This window comes from Ahaetulla prasina, chromosome 1 (assembly GCF_028640845.1).
Source record: "Ahaetulla prasina isolate Xishuangbanna chromosome 1, ASM2864084v1, whole genome shotgun sequence".
Classification (NCBI taxonomy): domain Eukaryota; kingdom Metazoa; phylum Chordata; class Lepidosauria; order Squamata; family Colubridae; genus Ahaetulla; species Ahaetulla prasina.
In genome coordinates, this window is record NC_080539.1 from 329,369,744 (window position 1) to 329,391,130 (window position 21,387).

General features: G+C 43.1%; 1 protein-coding gene and 1 long non-coding RNA gene across 9 annotated transcripts in view; one reads left to right on the forward strand and one right to left on the reverse strand.

Annotated features, from left to right (window-relative positions):
• GATAD2A (GATA zinc finger domain containing 2A) overlaps nucleotides 1-21,387 on the forward strand; it is a 132,897-nt gene that overhangs the window by 5,228 nt on the left and 106,282 nt on the right. For 2 of the 8 annotated variants that reach the window (XM_058162505.1, XM_058162509.1), the window contains exon 1: nucleotides 12,775-13,052. The exons of 5 other annotated variants lie outside the window; for them this stretch is intronic. The gene's annotated coding sequence lies outside the window, so the exon portion shown is untranslated. Of the gene's footprint in view, nucleotides 1-12,773; nucleotides 13,053-21,387 lie in introns of those variants that run through there. One more of the 8 variants, XM_058162507.1, reaches the window with a different exon arrangement.
• Nucleotides 8,883-12,626, reverse strand: LOC131187833 (uncharacterized). Its single transcript, XR_009152638.1, has 2 exons — nucleotides 11,894-12,626; nucleotides 8,883-11,788 (listed from the first exon to the last, which is right to left on the reverse strand). It is a non-coding gene; the product is annotated as an uncharacterized LOC131187833 (long non-coding RNA).

Below are 21,387 nucleotides of genomic sequence, written 5' to 3' on the forward strand. Positions count from 1 at the left end.
CCAGTGATAAAGCACTGTTTACTTCCCTCCATGTAGATGTAGTTTGTACATGTACGTGTAGTTTGGGTATACCCCACCCCACCCCACCCGCTCACACATAAATTTCAGGTTGTTCGATAGGGCCCATTGTTCAAGTCTGTCAAGATCTTTTTGGATCCTGAGCTTGTCTTCTGGGGTGTTGGCTATTCCTGCCTGCTTAGTGTCCTCTGCAAATGCAATGAGTTCCCCTTCTATTTATTTATTTATTTATTTATTTATTTATTTATTTATTTATTTAATCAAATTTTTATATTCTATTCCCTCATCTAAGTCATTTATGAAGATATTGAAGAGTACTGAGCCTAAGATGGAATCCTGTGGCTCCCCACTGCTTACTTCCCTCCATGTAGATGTAGTTTGTACATGTACGTGTAGTTTGGGTATACCCCCCCCACACACACACACATACAGAATGCTACAAATTTTTGAAGGTACAGGACAAAATATTTGATAGAATTGTTGTTTCTAACATGTCATGGTACAGGTACTCTCTTAATGACCACTGTTGAATCTGGAATTTCTATCGTAAGTCTTTATGGTTATTAAGCAGGTCACTATGTGACCTGACTCGTTTTATGTGGGCTGTAAAGTAAGTCACCACAATTAAGGGAACCACAGGAGCATTAAGTGAATCCATTCTTAATGGTTTTTTTGTGCTGGAAATTGTCAAAAACAGTAGAAAGACAAATATGTTTCAAATTGTGGTCACATGACCACAAAGTGCTGTAACAGGTTGTAAATGTGAAGCAAGTGCTAAGTTCCTAAAATGCAATCATGTAACTGTAGAAGGGTAGATGTGGCAGTCATAACCTAAGAGGACTGGTTGTAAGTACCTTTATGTCTGTGTATATTTACCTATGCAGTGTGGCTGTAGTATTAATATTTATCCTTATTATTTTCTTTACTTCGTCCCTTTTTTTTTTTAATTTACATTTATATCCCGCCCTTCTCTGAAGACTCAGGGCAGCTTACAGTGTGTAAGGCAATTATTTTATTGGTATTATAATTATTATTCTGTTGGTTTGCATGTACACTAAATTATTCTGGACCATAGAAAAATTCCTTGTGTGTCTAATCACACTTGGCCAAAAAAAGTCAATTTAATTTTGGGATCTGATGTAACTTCAAATGATTGTTAAGCAACTGACCATTAAGTGACAGCTACTGGTGCTTAACATAATTATATGAACAACAGCAATGGTAAGGACTGTCTTAAGAAACTTACAATTTAAAAGTTAACAGAAGAAAGTTGGAGGAATGGTGAATATTTAATACTTTAAGGCACCCAGAGTAATCTCAAAGCAAAATGGATGGCAAACAAATAAATTTTATTTATTTAAAAATAAAATTAATATTTGGAAGATAAATTGGCACGAACCATTAGGGTTACATACATTTTAGATGAAGAATGCATAAGTCAGGAGGAAAAAATGGAACAGTATTGGGCAGAGAGGGAAGTTTTATACCTGTGGCAATTAACAGTTTCCTGAAGGAGGGCATGTTATCCTCACTGGAGGTGGTCCCCAATTACCCCAAAAACTGGGGTAAACTGGGACCTGAGTATAAGCCGAGGTGGGAAATGAGGCACCTACTTGGGGAAACCCTCCTCCTCAGCTGAGAAGGCTGGCCCCGCCCCCGCCTCTCACTGCACCGGCAGGGCTTCCGTCTGCAAAATGTGAAAAAAAAAACTCGAGTATAAGCCGTATATACTGAGTATAAGCCGAGCTTTAAAAAAAAAACTGAGTATAAGTCAGGAGGAAAAATGGAACAGTATTGGGCAGAGAGGAAGTTTTCAGCACAAAAACGTGCTGAAAAAATGGAACAGTATTGGGCAGAGAGGGAAGTTTTATACCTGTGGCAATTAACAGTTTCCTGAAGGAGGGCATGGTTAGCTGCCTCACTGTTATAAGGTGAAGATCACATTTTATTCCAGGTTTCTATTACTACTATTAATACAGGATTTAGGGTATGACCTGATGCATACTTGTGTCCCTAGCCTTAAGTATGATGTTGCTACCTGAGGTGGTGAAATAGTCAAGTATACAATATCTGTTCTATTTTCTGAGTATTCTGATGTGTAAGGGAAGCTAAACTTACCACTGTGAGCAAAACAAAACTTTTATTATTTCTTGGCTGCCACAAATTAATGTACAAATTCTGACCACAGCATAGGGTTTGTCTAGAGAACTCATTACTTCTGCATGTGTGTTCTGGACACATTAATTAATATTCAGGAAAGCAGGTGATGTAATCTTTGCTATTTCTGTCCTTAAACAGAACCTAAAGGGAAAATCCACTCTGGGTTTTTTTGTTAGCGTTCCACTAAGGTACCCCACTTGGCATGATGTTCCTTTGAAAGCTTTGATGTATAAATAGTAAAAATTGATTCTCCCCCCCCTGAAAATGCATGCTCATAATTTGTGATTCTGGCCATGGCTCATTATTATATGTAGAATTTGCATAACATATTAGTCTGCTTCAAGTCAATCTGCTTCAAGTTAATCTGGTAGTTGAAGAAGGTGCTCATCTCAGTTTGCACAAACATGTAGTTCTTGACTTATGGCCATTCTTTCTGTTTGACTGAAAAAAGTGACTTGACATTCCCTGAAGTAGCAAGTGTGCCCACAGTAACATGATCAAACTAAGGTGCCTTGCCCACAGTTGAGACAACAGGGGTGCTTCAATTCCCCCCACCTGCCTATCTCCCCCCTCCCATCTATGCCCTTTTGGTAGCACTCCTTGGAGCAGGGGTTTGCTGGCTGAGGAACTCTGGGAGTTGAAGTCCACCAGTCTTAAAGTGGCCAAGGTTGAAGACCCCTGCCTTGGAGGCAGTAGTGGGGCTGGGGCTGAAGAAGAGGCCCAGGGCTTCAGTGGCTGCCCCTGCGGGCCTCTGCTCTTTACCCTGCCACACCCAGCTGGTTTTCACCATCTTCCTCCCGCTGCTAGTGAGGTGCACCCAGCCTAGCCTGTGCAAAACAGCTGCTGACCATGCCAGTCCTTCTTCCTGAGGCTGTTTGCGCCATTCTCCAAATCACGTGCCTGTTCTCATGAGACCTGGGAAAGACGGCCTCTTGTGGCCAGCAGCCAGGACAGGCACAGCAGGAACAAGATGGCAAAGGTCAGCTGGGATGGCAAGGATGCAGAGTGGCTAGGACTTCCTGGAGCACTTGCTTTATGCAGCAGCAGCAGCTTTCATTGCACTGCTGGAGATTCCTGGGTGGCTGTTTTGCACCATGCTGCTTCACTGCAGCTCAGGGGCTTCTGATGGCGCCAGAGCTGGAGCACACCAAGAAAACTCCTGAGCCGCAAACTGTTCTTTTCCTGATCTTTTCCCGTTGCATTGCAGCTCACTTCCCAACTTGTTCAGAGTTTCTGCTGCACACACACAACAGCAGTCACCCATATTCTTTACTTTGGACTCTCCTCTTCCCACTTAAGGAACTGCACGTCTAAAGTTACGACGACAATAAGGACTGCTTGGATTTCCATTGCTAAGCGATGTGGTCACGTGACATCACAATTTACAACCACATCACTTAGCAATGGAAATTTTTGTCCCAATTATGGTTGTAAATTGGGACTACCTGTATTCCTGTCAGCTCATAGACAGGGTTCAGATATTTGGCCTAATGTGCTATGCAAACTGAATTATGTGCCATCACATCAGTGTCAGCCCTTAGAACTCAAACCTGAATGAAAGCAGGAAGCAGTAATTAGGTTCACGTAAAATGTTAAAATGTGGTTTGCTTGTTTGTGACTTAGTTTGCTGCATGGATCAACTATATAATTCAATAAACCCTGATTAATCAAACCATAATTTAATATGTTCTCTGAATACATTCACTGATGTGGGAAAAGGTAAAAGGAATAAATTTTGAGATAAAATTAAATCTACTTTGGGTGCTCCTAGTAATCAGCTGTTCTCAAATTCAGCAAAAGGACTACAGATCTATATGTACTATGAGCAATAAAACTTTCTCAAAAACCGTGACAAAGCTTCTGTAGATAATTTACTTTAAAATAAGTATCTGAAAGAGGCTTTTGTTGTGTGCCTTGAAAATTTGGATTAAAGACACATGCCTGTCTTTTCATGATGGATTGAGGAATGTCTAAGTACTTGGCTATATGCATAAGTTATCTGGCTATGAGCCATGGTAGCCCAGTGGTTAGAGAGGAGTACTGCAGGCTACTTCGGCTGCCTGCAATTTGGCAATCCAAATCTCACCAGGCTCAAGGTTGATGCAGCCTTCCATCCTGAGGTCATTAAAATGAGGACCCAGATTTTGGGAAGCAATATGTTGACTCTGTAAACCGCTTAGTGCTGTAAAGCACCATGAAGTGGTTTATCAGTCTAAGTGCTATTGCTATGCATAAGGCAGGCATTGAGGCACAAACTAGCTTGTGATGTTATCCTAGTGTATATATGCAGAGTGGCTGCAGCAGATATTGATCACCCATGTTGATGTCCTTTCATTTCAAATAAAGGTTAAAATCAGTTGCCAATCAAATATCCTATATTTAACTATCTCTTTGCATTAGGCAATAAAAGTCTCATTTCTATAACCTTTAATGGGACAAAATGATGCACCATAGAGCAAAGCATTTTGAACCAAGGTACCTCAAATGGGCTGATGTACAGATTCCATCAAAAACCCAGGACTCTTGAAGGAATGAATTCTAGGAAAGTTGTAGCTACTTCAAGTTGCTGCTGTGGTCACATGATCCTCATCTTGAACATGAGAGTCTCCTACCTACTGTCACAATCCCTCACTCATTGCCTGCTGGAAAGTGAAGAGAGAAGGAAAGAATAGTGAAAGAGAAAGAGGAAAAGGGAAGAAGGAACCACCTGTGCATCCTTCCTGGCACACTACCCTGTGAACCCTCCCCAACCCATATGGCACCTCATGCACATCCCCATGCACTCATCATTGTTGTGGTCCGCCAGCAGCCCCTGGAGCTGGCAGTGGAGTCGGACAGTGAGGAAGCTGGGGAGGACAATGGTTCAGTCCTGGAGTCAGGGGATGGCCCAGATGAGGGCTCTGCGTTGGAGGCAGAGATGGGGCCAGGCCCATCTGGGAGCAATGCATGGACTCCGGAGCTTCCAGAGGCGGACAGCAGAAAGGCAGAGGAACAGGAGGAGCCTGTTTCTGGTGCACGCGTGCGAAGAGCTGCCAGAAGGCAAAAACAGCTAAAGCAAAAAGGACGACTTGGGAGTAAGACCAGGAGATGATTGGCCTCTTCCATAAGGGTTAAAACAGCAGCAAGGGCTCTTTGTAGGAAAGCAACGTTGCTACATTTGTTTCTGGTCGGTGTCTCCTGTTTGTTCGTGGGGTTCTTGCCAAGAAAAGTTTTAGGCAGGGTGCCAAAGACGACAAAGGTTTGTGATAAGGCCGAAGGACTTTTTCTGAAGGACTTTGTTTTGGACTTAATTTGGACTAAGCTGAGAATGAAGTAATTCTCAGCTGTTCTAATAAAATGTTTGTTTAGGACTGTATCTGGTAATAACCACTTAGGCCTAGGTCAGAAGAATCATCTGCACACCCCAGCATGCCATCAATGATTCACACCACTCTCACACACTCCCGAGCACCACCAGGTACTGTATCTATGCCTCCCCTGCACCCCCCAGCCGACTTGCACACTCACAACACCCATGCAGCTTTCTTAAGCTGCACTACTGCCCCCTTCACAGCCTACACAACTATACAGCACCTCTTGGGCATGTTCTTCCCAACCTGCACTACCTTGCTCCTTCCCCCTACCCAGCAGCAGCTACTTACCTGCTTGTTGGCCTTAGAGTTGCAACTTCCTGCTGGCTTCCCCACTGACTTTTTCTCTCTGCAAGCTTCCCACAAGCAAAGTAAATGGAGAAGCCACCAGGGAGGGAACAGTCAAGAAGGGAGGGAAGACAAAGGGAGGAAGGCTTTCTGATGCTCTCTGTCAGCTTCCCACAGGAAAACTCAATGGGGAAGCAGGCAAGAAATTGGAAAGCACTGCTGTTCTCAACTGCTTTTTTGCCCACTTGTCGTTCTGTTTTTCTGTCTAGGTACATCTGAAATGGCCCAGCTGGGCATGAGTGTCCAGTTGTTCCATGAAATTCAGGAATAGCAAAAATTATGACATGAGATTCATTCCTGCTCCACCTCAGTTTCAAGGGTTTTGGATTTGAAATATGCACTGCACCAAATAAGTAGACTGGAAAATGTCTACGATACATTTATCCATCTATTGAATTTAACCTTCAAGGAATTGGTGTAGTTGCTGCGCTAAAGGACAAAACAAGTCCATCTCTGTTCATTTTCCCTCTAGAGCGATCTTGCTACTGCTGATCCACAAGGGAGTGTGATTAACAGAATCCAGCTGATGCCCTCCTGTATCTCCAAATATGATGTCATGTTAGGGATATGCCTTAGGATTTCACACTTCAGGGACCTTGGAATGCTGGCGGACATTTCAAGGCTTAGGACCAACTAAATTATATGTCTTTAATGATTTTGGATCTCATTTAGTATATTTGTTAAAAGGTAGTCATATCACATGTATTATTTCTGCTTTTTAGTATTGTACTAAGGGACGCAGTGGCTTAATGGGTAAGACACTGAGCTTGTCGATCGAAAGGTCAACAGTTCAGCGGTTCGAATCCCTAAGTGCCATGTAATGGGGTGAGCTCCCGTTACTTGTCCCAGCTTCTGCCAACCTAGCAGTTCAAAAGCACATAAAAAATGCAAGTAGAAAAATAGGGACCACCTTTGGTGGGAAGGTAACAGTGTTCCGTATGCCTTTGGTGTTTAGTCATGCCGGCCACATGACCACGGAGACGTCTTCAGACAGTGCTGACTCTGGCTTTGAAACGGAGATGAACACTGCCCCCTAGAATTGGGAACAACTAGCACATATGTGCGAGGGGAACCTTTACCTTTTAGTATTGTACTGTTCTTGCTTCGAATTCTAGAAAGGAAATCATTTAACAAACCAAGATAATGGGGATGAGGAGGGAATAAGTTATTAATAGCTTTTTAAATAAATAATTGAAAAATATATAATAAAGGAAGCTCAGGTTAGTTATCAATGGAAAACCTGGAAAGGGTCAGCATTCAGTTTTGGAGAATTGCTTTGGTTTCACATTCAAGAAGTTTCAATGCTATCCCCAGAATCTTAAAAGAAGTCCTGGCAACAAAGATGAGGGGAAAAAGCTCTTGTAGCTGAAAGACAAGAGGCAGAGCAACTCAATGTAGAAAATATTGGACAAAGAGACTGCCATGATAACTAAACATTCAGAGTAGTAATTATAGAGAATATTTGTTATACCTCTGTATAATTAAGTGTTCAAGACTCATTTCCTTTTGATTAATTTATGCAAGGACCTTGTCTTAATATTAAACTGATCCTCAACATTCACTCATTCCTAAAGCAGAAATCATTGGCACCCAGAAGTTGTCATTTGCTTCTTGGCTTGAGTCAGTGCTCTGTGTTTGAGTCTTTGATTACAAAGCACAATCAGGCTGTCAATGGATTCTGAGAGCAAGGGATCTCTAAATGTCTATTCTTTTAAAAAGCATGAGATTTGCTGAGTGAGATTTGAACAGCAAAAGTTAACATGTACCAAATCTGAATTTCAGAAGGTGTCTTAATAAGTTGGACCATTTTGGAATTTATAGTCTTTGACGGCATTGTCACAATTAAGAATTTTTATTTTTTTACTTGAACCCTCAGGTCCATTAACCAGATCCAGACAGAAAATAGTGTCTTGAAAGGATAGAATTGTCAACAAAGTGCTTTTGAACATATACTTTACTTAGAAATTTCTTTTCAATTCCAGAACTTAAGCCTTTTGCGTACAGTTCAATAGGTATTTCCCATCCATTCTTAAAAACTCAACTGATATTTTTAATAAGGAAAAAAAAAGTAATTGTGAGCCAGAACCAGTGCTAAAACACTACACATCACCAATAAATCCTGATTCATCTTCTGTTAGGCCCTTATCTAGTCCAATGCAATGTGTCACAATTCTTCTTCAAATCCCCTTTTCTTTAAACTAGAGACATTAGGAACGAAACCTTGGATTTAAGTCCGTGCAAAATATCCATTCTGTATCCTGAGCTATCTAGCATATTTACTCTGCAGGCTTTGGTTTCTTCATCTGCCAGAACCTGAATTCCCTTCCAACAGGGGTCTCTTGTTAAATTTGACTTTCAATAATTAATTTTCATTAATTAGAATCACCAAGTTGGGATCATTTAGACCAGTGGTGGAGAACTATGACCCTTTTATGACTTGTGGACATCAGCTCCCACAATTTTCCACCTCTGGTTTAGATTATCCATTCCCATCCTCTGCTCAGTACAGGAATCCAAATTAAAGCATCCACAACAGGAAGATATGGAACCTCCACTGAATAACGTTTTGCTGGGTTATTGGTTCCACTACAGAATTGCTGTTGCTGTTAGAAAGTTCTTTCTAAATTTCAGTTAGAATCTACTTTCCTGATTTGCATGACAGAAATCCCCAAGAATATCCATTCGTCAATGGATATTCCTGAATAAGGAACCCCTCTTCCACCAATCAGTTCATTAAAATGGAGTTTCACTCTTTTGACTTCTACTCAGTACTGCACATGTTCCTATTAAATTTCATTCTGATAATGCCCGCTAGTTCTTCAAGGTTTTGAATTCTATTTCTGCCTTCAAAAGTAGTAGCTATCCCATCCAAACTTGTTTATATTTCAAACTTCTTAACCACCCATCTCCTTCACAGAGGTATATACTTGTCATATATACATTTCATAAACACTTTCTTCACACCTTTTCATTCAAATTAATACAAATAATGACAAAATCCAGGACTGATCCTTGTGGTATTTATTTAATATCCTTCTCCAATTTGATGAGGCTCCATTAATTGAGCACTATTTAAATACAGTTTTCAAGAAGTTCTGTATCCACTTAAACTGTCTTGCTGTATCCAAGCTATCCTCCATTAATGACAATTAGGACTGAAATTGCCATTACTGATTCAGTCATAAAACACAGCATCATGTGACCACGCTGCTTGCAACTCCAGCAGTCCCAGTTTGCCATCATTAAGCAAAGACCTCACATGACTACAACTTCCTGCCAGCTTCCCCACTGATTCTGCTCATGGGAAACTAGCAGGGGACACCAGGAATCACAATCATGTAATAGCAGCTCACTGCAATATCATAAACTGCAAATCGGGCACTATGCACTCAGATCACCATCACAGGGACACTGCAACAGTTGGAACTGTGAGGACTGGTCGTAAGTACCACTCATTTAGTGCACAGTTGCAAGTTCAAACAATAGCTGAACAATGGATGCACGCCAAGGACTACCTGTGCTTAATTAGTTTGTTAATCAAGATAGCATGGGATATTCTGTCAGAGGCTTTGTTGAAATCAAGATACACCTAGTCCCAATATCAAGAAAATTACTCAATCAAAAATAAGCTAAGATTTAATCTGGGAATCTTACTTTTGAAGGCTGGGATACTAGTTATCCTCCAATTGCCTGATATGTCACATTAAAGATATTCTATAGTGATTAAAACTGATGCAATTCTGATCCCAAATAATTACATTCATTAAGGTAAACAAGTATTTTCTGATCATTTTTCTGTCAGTTGCAAACTTCAGTTCCGGCCTTTATTACAATTTTATGATGAAACACTTTTTGGTTAAAGACTGATTAGCCTTTGTCATTTCTAACCTGTTAAAACATTTTGTTTTCATTGAGGAGTTGGTATAGCAATTTTATTTTAGTTTGAATGTATCGAAGGAAGCCCTTTGTTATTTTTAGTATTCTTTACTAACATCAGCACATTCTGATAATTTTTACTGTATTTACATGAGCTCTGCGGTTCTATATTACCTGACTGTATATTGTGACTTGGCATTCTTGCATTTTCTGACAAGTCCTTTAAAAAAAAAATCTGGCATCAACAGTCAGCATCAACCACCCATTTTACTTTTTGCAACTCATAAAATCTCCATTAGAAATTTTCATCCGCCTTCAGCTTTCTTTCCTATTACCTGATTCATGTGGAATCTAATAAATACTTGGACAAATCCAGTTCTTAACATTCCAAGATGTGTGCTTAGTTTTGGATTCTTTTCGAATCAAGAACTCCAGCATTTACATAGTGACTGTTCCATAATGTTCCTGCTCCTTCCATGAGGCGCAGGGTGCCAAGGTGGTGTAGTGGTTAGAGTGCAGTACTGCAGGCTACTTCAGCTGACTGCTAGCTGCAGTTCAAATCTCACCAGGCTCAAGGTTGACTCAGCCTTCCATCTTTCCCACGTGGGTAAAATGAGGAACCAAATTGTTGGGGGCAATTGGCTGACTCTGTAAACTGCTTAGAGGGCTGTAAAAGCACTGTGAAGCAGTATGAGAGTCTAAGTGCTATTGCTATGTCCTCTTAGCACTAAATCCAGTATAGCTGATCCAATTGTGCCTTACTCTTAACATCTTTCAAAGGAGAAAACTGTCAGCAAGGCATGGCAAATTTCTCCTGGAAGGACCACGTTTTGCACAATTTCTCTCAACAGATTTAAGGGTACAGTTTGCTATCACTCTGGGCTTCATTATTTATTTATTTATTTTTATTATTTTAATTTATATACCGCCCTTCTCCTGAAGGGTGGTTTACAGACAAGTAAAACAAGGAATCACAAAAATTAAAAACTTTAAAAAAAAAAAACTAATTCAATTTGGCTAAGAAACTAAAAACTTTAATAACCCCCCCCTCATTAAAACTATATTAAGCCAGCCCTGCACGATGAAACAAAAATGTCTTTAGCTCGCTTCGGAAGGTCCCTGGAGGCAGCTCGTTCCAGAGGGCAGGAGCCCCCACAGAGAAGGCCCTCCCCCAGGGGTTGCCAGTCCCTATGGGAGCGCACAGGTCGATGGGAGGCAATTGGTAGCAGCAGGCGGTCCTGTAAATAACCCGGTCCTATGCCTTGGAGTGCTTTAAAGGTGTTGGAGTGCTTTAAAGGTGGTAACCAACACCGGAAGCTAGTGCAGCTTGCGCAGGAGTGGTGTTACATGGGAGCCTCGAGTTGCTCCCTCTATTACTTTCTTCTTGGAAAGATCTACCGTTTGCTTTTGAAACGCATTGTTTATTTTCTGATGGGTTGGATGGACATTGGTACCTTACAATGGCAGAAAACATCACAAATGACATTGTTCTAAACAAAATGTGATGGAAAGCAGGGTCAGGATGCTTGAATGCGCACCACCTGAGGGGGAAAAATTTCCCATTTTAGTGTTCCATTTTCTTTCCTCACCATTTTCTGGAAGGAATCTTTACTTGAAATTTACTTAGGAAACGCTAATGTTCTACACTATTTGCCATTCTAATGCAGAAGCACCGCTTAAGAATATATGGATCACACGAAAGTATAGGAGACAACACTGCTACTTATAGTCACAATAAAGCTTATGCAATATTTTTAACCCCAAGGACTTTTAAAAAAAAATATGTGCCATAAACATACAGTTCTATCCCCACCGGAATACTGCCCAAGGGATTTGGGGGCACTTAGTAAAATGTGAATGCAGATTACGGGCAGCATTCGCTCTCGCGAAGCCGAAGAGAGAGCCAGGTAGCATTCATAGCCTTCCAATGATGAGAATCCGTCTTCAGACTTAACTATTCAACGTGTGAAATAACATGCATCGATGGGAGTTAAATAAGCAATCAAAGTCGATGTCGGTTGTCGTCCTCACTATTCCTAGAATAAAAACGCCAGTGGTCTTGAAGAAAATTAAAATGACACACAACGGGGGGGGGGAACCCCTCCCACCATGCATAATAACAACACAGCAAAAATCCCAACCCGAGAAGAGCACTTAAGAGCGATCTAGCCTGTCGAAGCCTTTCCAAAGAATTTGCAAAGCCCGGTCGCGATTATGCAGCTTTGTCCGGTGAGTCCATTCCGGAGAGGCTGCCGTTTCAAGTTTTTGCAGCCGGGGATCCGATGAACGCCGACGGGAGGCAAGAAATCCCTCCCTCTTATTTTTTTTTCCTTCCTCCCCGAGCACGCGTTGCCAAAGCCCGTCGCGCTCCCGTTTAAAGAAACTCAGGGAGAAGCGACGCCACCTCGGTACGGCTAATAGGCTCGAGTAGGCCGCGCGGGATCCGAGCCCTACTTCGTCCTTCCCTCGACGAGGCCATCCCGGACAATCGGAGCGCCCTCGGAAGCACCGCCCTGCCCGGGCTTGACGGCGGGCGCTCCTCCTCCGCCTTTCAGGAGGCTCTGCAGGGCCGGATGTATCAGCCGCCGCTACCTCGGCTCTCCTCGGTGGGAGCTGCGCGCCCCAACACGTGGAAGGAAGCGCCCCCCCTCCCCAATCGCTCCGGCCACACACAAGCGGGCTGCGTGAGCCCTATTAGTCCGGCCTCTCCACGTGGCCCCCAAACTGCCGCGTAAAGAAAGAAGGGCGGGAGGGGGGGTTGGCTTTGCTGCATCATCAGCTCCCCGTTCTCCAATCTCCGGGCCGGCCTTCCGAGGCCGATTTCTTTTTAACCCTCGCCTAGTTCCAGGTCCAACTCTTACCAACTGTTACCTCTCTCTCCGCCCCCAACTCTTCCATTTTACGCCAAATAAAAAAGGGAGGGAGGAGGAGGAGGAGGATTTTTGCCAATGCAATCTAATTAATAGCTTGACCGGGAGGAGGAGGAGGGGGGGGGACAACCCAAGTGGAATTAGGCACCGTGTGCGCGCATGCTCTTCCGACCGACTGCACGTGTAAGAAGCGCATTCGGTAAAGGAGGGGGCGACGGAGCAGCAGGATCAGAAGGAAGGAAGGAAGGGATCTAGCCGGCTGATTTAAAAAGAGGAGAGGCTTCTTTTATACATTGTCCCCCCACTTTTCCCCGCGATTGTGGAGGACGAGGTGGGGGGTCGGAGGGAAGAGAGAAAGGAAGCGGATTCTAGAGGACGGGATCTTTCTTTTTTTCCCCTCCTTCCTCTGGATCGCGAGCCAGCAAGTCTTGTAAGTGCATCCTTTTCAAAGTTTTTTTTTCTTTTAATGAAACCGGGGTGGGGGGGAAAGGGAGGGGTGGAACCTGCGTCAAAAAGCCTTTGGCTTAAGGCCTCTCTTCAAGTTCGCTTTGCAGTTAGTTGGGCGACCCTAAAGCTCCCCCCCCCGACAAGTTGGAAGAGCGGGGGGAAATGTGGCGGTGGGGGCTTCTGCGGACCTCTACGTAGTCGCTTCCCCCCCCCTCCAAGAGCTCGAAATAAAATACGTTCTTGTACGAGGTTGTTTAAAAAAAATAACTCCAAGGAAGTTTGATTCTGGCTTACTTAATGGAGGATAGGAAGGGAGGTGGGGGAGAGAACCAGAAGCGATGATCTGGAGGGGTTTTGTCCTCCCTTCCTCCCTCACTCTTCTCAATGTTTTTATTTTTATTTATTTATTTTTTTAAAAAAACTTTTTTTCATTCCAAAACAAAGCCGCCTTCGGAAAACGCAGCATAGCGTGGGGGCTGATCCAAAAATGACTGTCTGATCGGTAGCCCGCCGGCCTTTTGCTGGTTTTGGGGAGGGGGGATTTGGGGGGCGGGGGAGAGAGAGAAGAGAAACAATATTTGTTCGGAAAGTTGTAACGGCTCCCTTCCCCCTTTGGCTGCCCGTGCTTGCTTCCTCTTCCACCATCACGCACGCTTGGGAAGCGAATTGTAGAGTTAAGATTTGGGGGGGCGGGCGGAGAGCAGAGGGGGGGGGGAGAAGGAGAGGGGTGATCCTCCCCCACCCCCTCCTTTTTTTTTCTTTTTTCTTTATAAAGCCGAGGTTTTAGAAACGAGCCCTCGTGGGACCGTCCGCTCTTTTGTTGCCCACCCCCACCCCCGAGGTGTGAGTTTTGGGGCCGCTTCGTTTGGAGGAGGCCGGCCAAGGGCTTGAAAACGGGGCTTCGGGGTGGACAATGGTGTCCTGTGTGTTCCAGAGATGATGGCCCTGGAGAAGAAGAGATCGCCGAGGCAGCTCTCGGGGAGTTTGAGGGGGGGGGAGGGAGGGAGGAGGGAGGGGGGGCGAAAGCAGCCTTAAGAGAGGGGGAGGGGGAGGGGAGGGGCAGGAACCTTAAGGGGACACCTCGGTGTTTTCTTCTGGCCCTTAATCTGGTTTGCAGCCGGAAAGAATCTGCTGTCAAAGTAAAAGTCCTTTTTTCTCTCCCCCCCCCCCAGTCCCGGTCCTGCTCGGGTATTATTTTTGCCTTCGCTTGAAACATGCGTAAAAAAAGTAGGGGGGGTGTATTGCAAGCTTCCCCCCCCCCCCAGGAGTCTGGTCGACCTTGTAGTTCCCCCTTTCTTGCCCCACCCCTTCCTGGATGCTCGTCCCCTCCCTCCCTGCCTTCCAGGACGGTTGTGGGTGTTCCCCTCCTAAAACCCCTTGCATTTTTTAAAACGTTCCACCGAAGTTTAGTAGAATTGCAACGTATTTTAAGAGATGGCACTCTTGGCAAAACTTTCCCTTGGTATTTCTAGGGGAGATACTCCCGTTCCAAGCCATAACTGACATACCTTTTTCAAAGTCGTGAGGGAGTCCCCCCCCACCTTTATTTAAGTTTCTAAAATTGCAAATGCAACATGCTCTTCTTCGTGTCTTAAAATATAAATGGTCACTGAGGAAAGAATTGGCACCACGGTTGTTCTTGCCCGACACAGTAAAACAGCAGCGGCCTCCAATTTAAGATGACGAGGGGGATGAAATCGGGAGAATGTTGACAGCCAACTATAGAACATCCACATATAGTAGCAGTGTATCTGTGAATATTTGACTGGAAGTAAGCCTGAGTGCACTCATTTTTATTCCCTAGCACCATAGATTCATTGTTCTGAATCAGTTTAGAAGCCTCTAACCATCATTTGCAGGATCCCAAATTAACCCAAGTTTAGATTCCTCCGGGAGATTTCTCTTAATGCTAAAAAGGCAGATGGTTGCTAAGCCAACCCAATGTAAAATGAATGAAAGGTATTTGGGGGGGAGGAGGGTTGATACTTGGAATTGTGGAGGGGAGACCTAGTAATCTTTCAATGCCACATAGAGAATCTTGATGGCACTTGACGGTGAGATGGGCAGCATGTAAATTTAATAAATAAATGGCACAGGGTGTCTCATATCTACTGAATTTCACAGATTTCCAGTGGGTGGGCTGAGATGACAAGCAAAATAGTTTGTAGGTAATGTAAGTACTTAGATTTCTTTAAAACAATGAAGTATATATGTTGTGTGTTGTAACATTGAAGGGCAAGTCTGCCTATTAATTAGCCACGGAAGTTGAAGACCATGGTTTTCTCTAGCCATAACACAATATATTATTAGAGCAATCGCTGGGAGCAAAGTGGTGCCTTCTTGTCTTATTTGTATACTTTGGAGGAGCATCAGACTGGTCAGAGTTTCTGAAGTCAGCGAAATTTTGCTGTGATCCAGCAAGTCTTTTACAGTATGATTGGAAATGTCAGGGGCCACTTGCAGAGGCCAGCAGTAAGCAAATTAAGTCACTTATTAGCCATGATAAATTTCTATGTTCAGAAGCTGGTCTATCTTTGAACACTAGGGGCTGAGAATACAGAAAAGAGAGAAGTCTTGCTGTAGGCTTTTCTACAGCAAGACTATTTCTATTTAACTGACCACTTTGCAGACTTTTTTGGTCTGAGTTTGATATCAGAGATGCAGCTTTGGTTTTAGAATTCAAGTCTTGACTGCATTTTCTTCAGTATAAGAAAACTGGGTTCTGATGAAGTCTAACTTGTGAAATGCGCAGGCCTAGAGTTTGGGGATTGAAGTTAGTTCGCATGCAACATGCTTATATTGGTTTTGCTTTTGGTTCTGAATTTCTGGACTTCCGCTTGCTTTTCATCTGTGAAGTTGAGATGTGTGGTTAATTTAAACCTGAACTATTCTGTTTAGCTGTTGCTTGATAGAGATAACTAAAGAAGAGTCAAAATAAATATCTTCTTCCAGAATTGTTGGAAACAGAGAGACAAGGGAGGAAGAGCAAACCCAAAGATTTGGAAGAATGTACCTAACCACTAAGGAGATTAGCTTAAAAGGGAAAATTGATGATCTCAGTTAACATTACTTCCTGGGGGGGAAATGTCCTCTCTAGTTTATAACATGAGGTTAATATCTTCAACTCTTACTGGTGGGAAGAGAATGCCTTGAAAGAACTCAAATGATTGAATCACTGCCATTCACAGGTAGTCTTCAACTTATAACCACAGTTCGTTTATTTTATTTATTTATTAAATTTATATTGCCGCCTATTTGCCCATGGTGACTCAAGGCAGTTTACAGAATATAAAAACCACATTTAAAAACAGTAAAACTAAAAAAAAAATCAATAAATTAATGTAATAAAATCACCAGCGACAGCCGATCACATGAGCCATTTAATGTGCTCCATCCCGTTTTGTGTTCCCCAGGCACACTGGCAGAACCAGGTCTTCAGCGCCTTTCAGAAGAGCATTAGAGAGGGGGCCGTTCTAATCTCTGGGGGAATGATGTTCCAGAGAGAGGGAGTCACTACGGAGAAGGCCCTTCTTCTGGGTCCCACCAGGTGTATCTCCCTCGGGAATGGGACCCGCAGCATTCCCTACCTCTCTGCTCTGATGGGTCAGGTCGATGTGACCTGCAAGAGACGGTCCCTCAGATAACCTTGTCCCAAGCCATGAAGGGCTTTAAAGGTCACAACCAGCACCTTGAATTGCACCTGGAAGCAAATCGGCAGCCAATGCAGCTGCTACAGGAGAGGTGATACAAGGGGTCTGCACAAAACCATGTGGGCTGCTGCATTTTGCTCCAACTGGATCTTCTGGATGCTGTTCAAGGGCAGCCCCATAGAGTGCAATAGTCAAGACGGGAAGTGATTAAGGCATGAGTGACTGTGAGTAGGGATTGCCGGTCCAGGAAAGGGCATAACTGGCGCACAACAGTTGGGACCAGAATATCCATTGCTAAGCAAAACAATAGTTAAGTGAGCTGTGCCTGATTTTACGACCTTTTTGCCACAGTGGTTAAGCGGATCACTGAATTTGTTAAGTGAATCATTCGGTCGTTAAAAGAATAAAACTTCCCCTTTGACGTTGTTTGTCGGAAGCCATAGGAGAAGATCGCAAATGGCGATCACCATAGCCCAAGATTCTTCAACCGTTGTAAATATATGCTGGTTGATTTTGATCATGCTGCTGTGGGCTCTTTCAATGGTCATAAGCCGTGATGTGGCTCAGGCTGTAAGAAGCCTGTTATTAAACACAGCTGCCTGCAATTATTGCAGGTTCTAGTCCCACCAGGCCCAAGGTTGACTCAGCCTTCCATCCTTTATAAGGTAGGTAAAATGAGGACCCAGATTGTTGGGGGGGCAATAAGTTGACTTTGTAAATATACAAATAGAATGAGACTATTGCCTTACACAATGTAAGCCACCCTGAGTCTTCGGAGAATGGCGGGATATAAATGTAAAAAAAAAAAAAAAGTGTAAGGACCAGTCCCAAGTCATTTTTTTCAGTGCCATTGTAATTTTGAATGGTCATCGCTCGAATGGTGGTATGTTAGGACTATCTTCATTCATTGTGTCCTCATTTGTTACATGTGGAGAGGTACTTTTCATAAGGTCTTTGATGTTGGTCTTTGGCAGCAATAACAGCAGCTAGTCCTTGTGGTACCCTGAAGACCCAAACATTTATTTTTGTTGTTAGTTGCGAAGTCGTGTCCGACCTATCGCGACCCCATGGACAACATTCCTCCAGGCCTTCCTGTCCTCTACCATCCTCTGGAGTCCATTTAAGCTCATGCCTATTGCTTCAGTGACTCCATCGAGCCACCTCGTTCTCTGTCGTCCCATTTTTCTTTTGCCCTCAATCTTTCCCAGCATTAGGCTCTTCTCCAGTGAGTCCTTCTTTCTCATTAGGTGGCCAAAGTATTTCAGTTTCATCTTCAGGATCTGGCCTTCTAAAGAGCAGTCAGGGTTGATCTCCTCTAGGACTGACTTGTTTGTCCGTCTTGCAGTCCAAGGGACTCGCAGGAGTCTTCTCCAGCACCAGAGTTCAAAGGCCTCGATTCTTTGGCGCTCAGCCTTTCTTATGGTCCAACCTTCACAGCCATACATTGCAACTGGGAAAACCATAGCTTTGACTATACGCACTTTGGTTGGCAGGGTGATGTCTCTGCTTTTTAGTACGCTGTCTAGATTTGCCATAGCTTTCCTCCCCTTGCACCCCATCTGCGGTGATCTTGGAGGCCAGGTAACATTTATTACTTCACTTTATTATTTCACTTCAGCCACGTGGAACAGATGGTGTCCTCTTGGATTAGAAAAAAGTGCAGGTAGTCCTCAATTTACAACACTTCATTTACTACTGTTCAGAGTTAACAACATTACTGGGAAAAAGTGACTTAACGATCGTTTTTCACACTTATGACTGTTGCAGCATCCCCATGGTCACGTGATCCAAAATTCAGGCTCCAAGTAATGCACCCGTCACGAACTCCACGAACTCCAAGGCATCGCTTCTCCTGAAATAACGAATTTATTTAGATATACCATGGCAACTGACTCACATTTATGACAGTTGAAGTGTCCCAGGGTTATATGTTACAACCTTCTGACAAGGAATGTCAGTGGGCATACCAGGTTCACTTTAACAAACACGTTAACTAACAACAACTGTGGCAAGAAAGGTTGTAAAATGGGGCAAAACTCACTTAACATATGTCTTGCTTAGCAACAGAACGGTTGCGCTCAATCGTAAGTTGAGAACTACCTGTACTTGTAGAATTGAAATTTGTAGTATCTTCCTTCCAGTAATAATGAGCTTGCTAAAATGGTATCTTCCCCTGAGGCACTTGCTGGGACGAGCACTTGTCTTCTTTTTTTTTTTTGCATCTCAGGTGGAGGAATGGTCAAAGAGGAAAGGGAAGATGTTGCACAGTAAAGCTGTGTTGTTGCATCAGCATCTGCTTGTCTTTGGCACGCTTCCCAAACCTGGATTGCTCACCTAGTACTTTTCCCAACTCTTTGCTTACTTTAACATCTGGATCTTAAAGAAGCCAGTGGGGAATGAGTTGGCACAAATGCCGCAGTGTAAAGAAAGAGACAGATTCTCAGCATACAGTAGATTTAGTGTTCAGGGCTACGTCATTCCTACCAGTTGTCCGGGGAGCTTCACCAATCTATGGCATTCTCCAGCATATCCCATTTCATTATTCTTAGTCATCTGATGGCCGCTTTTCAGTTACGGGCTTACAGAGAGGCTTAGACTTGGAAACGGTGGTCATGTAATGTCGTGGGCTACGTTTCATGTCCAGTGAAAAAGATTTCCACTTGCAAGGACGGTAGTTTTCTCTTCTAAACCCCAAACCTTCCAGTTCCCTCGACATTCTGGGGGCAGATAAGAAAAGAACATCCAATCCCCCAGATGATTTCGTTCTTAAAATTTGGTAAAAGACAAATTGTATAGGGTGAAATTAAAAACCTTAAAGCGCAAAGCAAGAATGAAAAAACAAAAACAAAACCTGCTAGGAGGAGGGTTTTATGAGTGTGAGTGAGAGAGAAAGCAAGTTTTCACCTGAAACTGAAAATAAAATAAAGATGCCATCAGATGACTCAGGAAGAGAAATACCAAAGAAAACATGCCGCAATTAAAGAATTAGGAGCAAGTAGCCCTAAAAGCACATTAGTCCTGACCAGGAAAAGCTATCTGCTGAGATTGGAGTTTTAGGGCTGGGTGAGTATGTTGTTACGTTGAGTTGACCATGAAATAATGGGGTCACTGGTCACAACTTTAATTGTTTCAAAACTGGCGTAATATTCTCTCTATAGCCCATCCCGATTAATAATGGCAGGGCTGTATTTGTCATTAACTTTAGTTTCTAAGCACCCTTTCAAAGGCAGCTCCAGGTAGAGGCATTGCAAAACTTTCTTACCCAGGTAGTCCTCAACTTACATCTGTTCATTTAGTGATTGTTTGAAGTTACAGCGGCACTGGAACAAGTGACTTATGACCGTTTTTCACACGCGTGACTGTTGCAGCATCTCCACGTTCACATGATCAAAATGCGGATGCTTGGCAACTGACTCGTATTTATGATGGTTGCAGTGTCCAGGGTCATATCATCGCCTTTTGCGACTTTCTGGCAAGCAAAGTCAACGGGGCAGGCAGATTAAGAACAACTTAACTGTTGTTACTAATAGCTGCAGTGATTCACTTAACAACTATGGCAAGAAAGGTAAATTGGGGCAAAATTAACTTAACAATTGTCTCGTTTAGCAACAGAAATGTTGGGCTCAATTGTAAGTCGAGGACTACCTGTACTGCATTCTCCCTTTATTGTCTGATGGGATTCCAGAACACGCTGAAAAGGTGTTTGCAAAAGATCTTTTTTTTCCTCTTGATCCTACAGCTTTTGCCTGCTGTTTGTCATTAAAAAAAAATACTCAAAATTTGTCGAACATCTAGAAAAATAATTAGCAGTTCAAGAGCCTGCTAATAATATAGTAAGCTGCCTAGAGTAGCCCCATGGCGAAATGGGCAGCAAATAAATTTAACAAATAAATAAATGAAAAGATTATTAACTATTCCCTAAGTTTTGTTTTTTTGGCTCAAAACAGATGTTTGATTGATTTGTTTGATTCTGGCAAGGAGTGCACCTCATCCATTATCATGATCATCCTGTAAATATTCCCCCGATTTATTTTCTTCCTCCAGAGTTCTTTTGAGGCCTCTTGTTTCTTTGATTTTGGTTGCCGCTGTTTTCCATCCTGATTTAATCGTGGACAGTAAATAATGTCGTTGGGTAATTTACCTGGAATTGGTCAATCCTGAAGGGTATCAACTCTTGACTGTTCTTTGGAAGGACAGATACTGAAGGTGAAGCTCAAATACTTTGGTCACCTAATGAAAAGAGAGGATTTATTGGGAAAGATACTGATGTTGGGAACCACGGAAGGAGAAGGGAACGGCAGAGGAGGAGATGGCTAAGTAATGTCATCCACACAATGAACATGAATTTAGGCAAATTCCAGGAGACAATGGAGGACAGTGGGGCCTAGCTTCTATGGTCCATTGGGTTGTGAAGAATCCAATACAACATAGCAACTGAACAACAACAAAATTTACCTCGACTGAAAGTTACCTTGAGGGAATTGGATTTTTTTCCTCTGGGAATTAACGAACAAATACCTATTAGAGGCTGCCAATTTCTTTTTAACGGTGCTGGAGATGTTTATCTGAAAACAGTTGATTCAGCGTGGGCCACAGCTTCTTTGTCGCATCACATCAACCTGTCCCACCCAGTCAGTCAGGGAAGGAATATTGTGGATATTCCCTGCC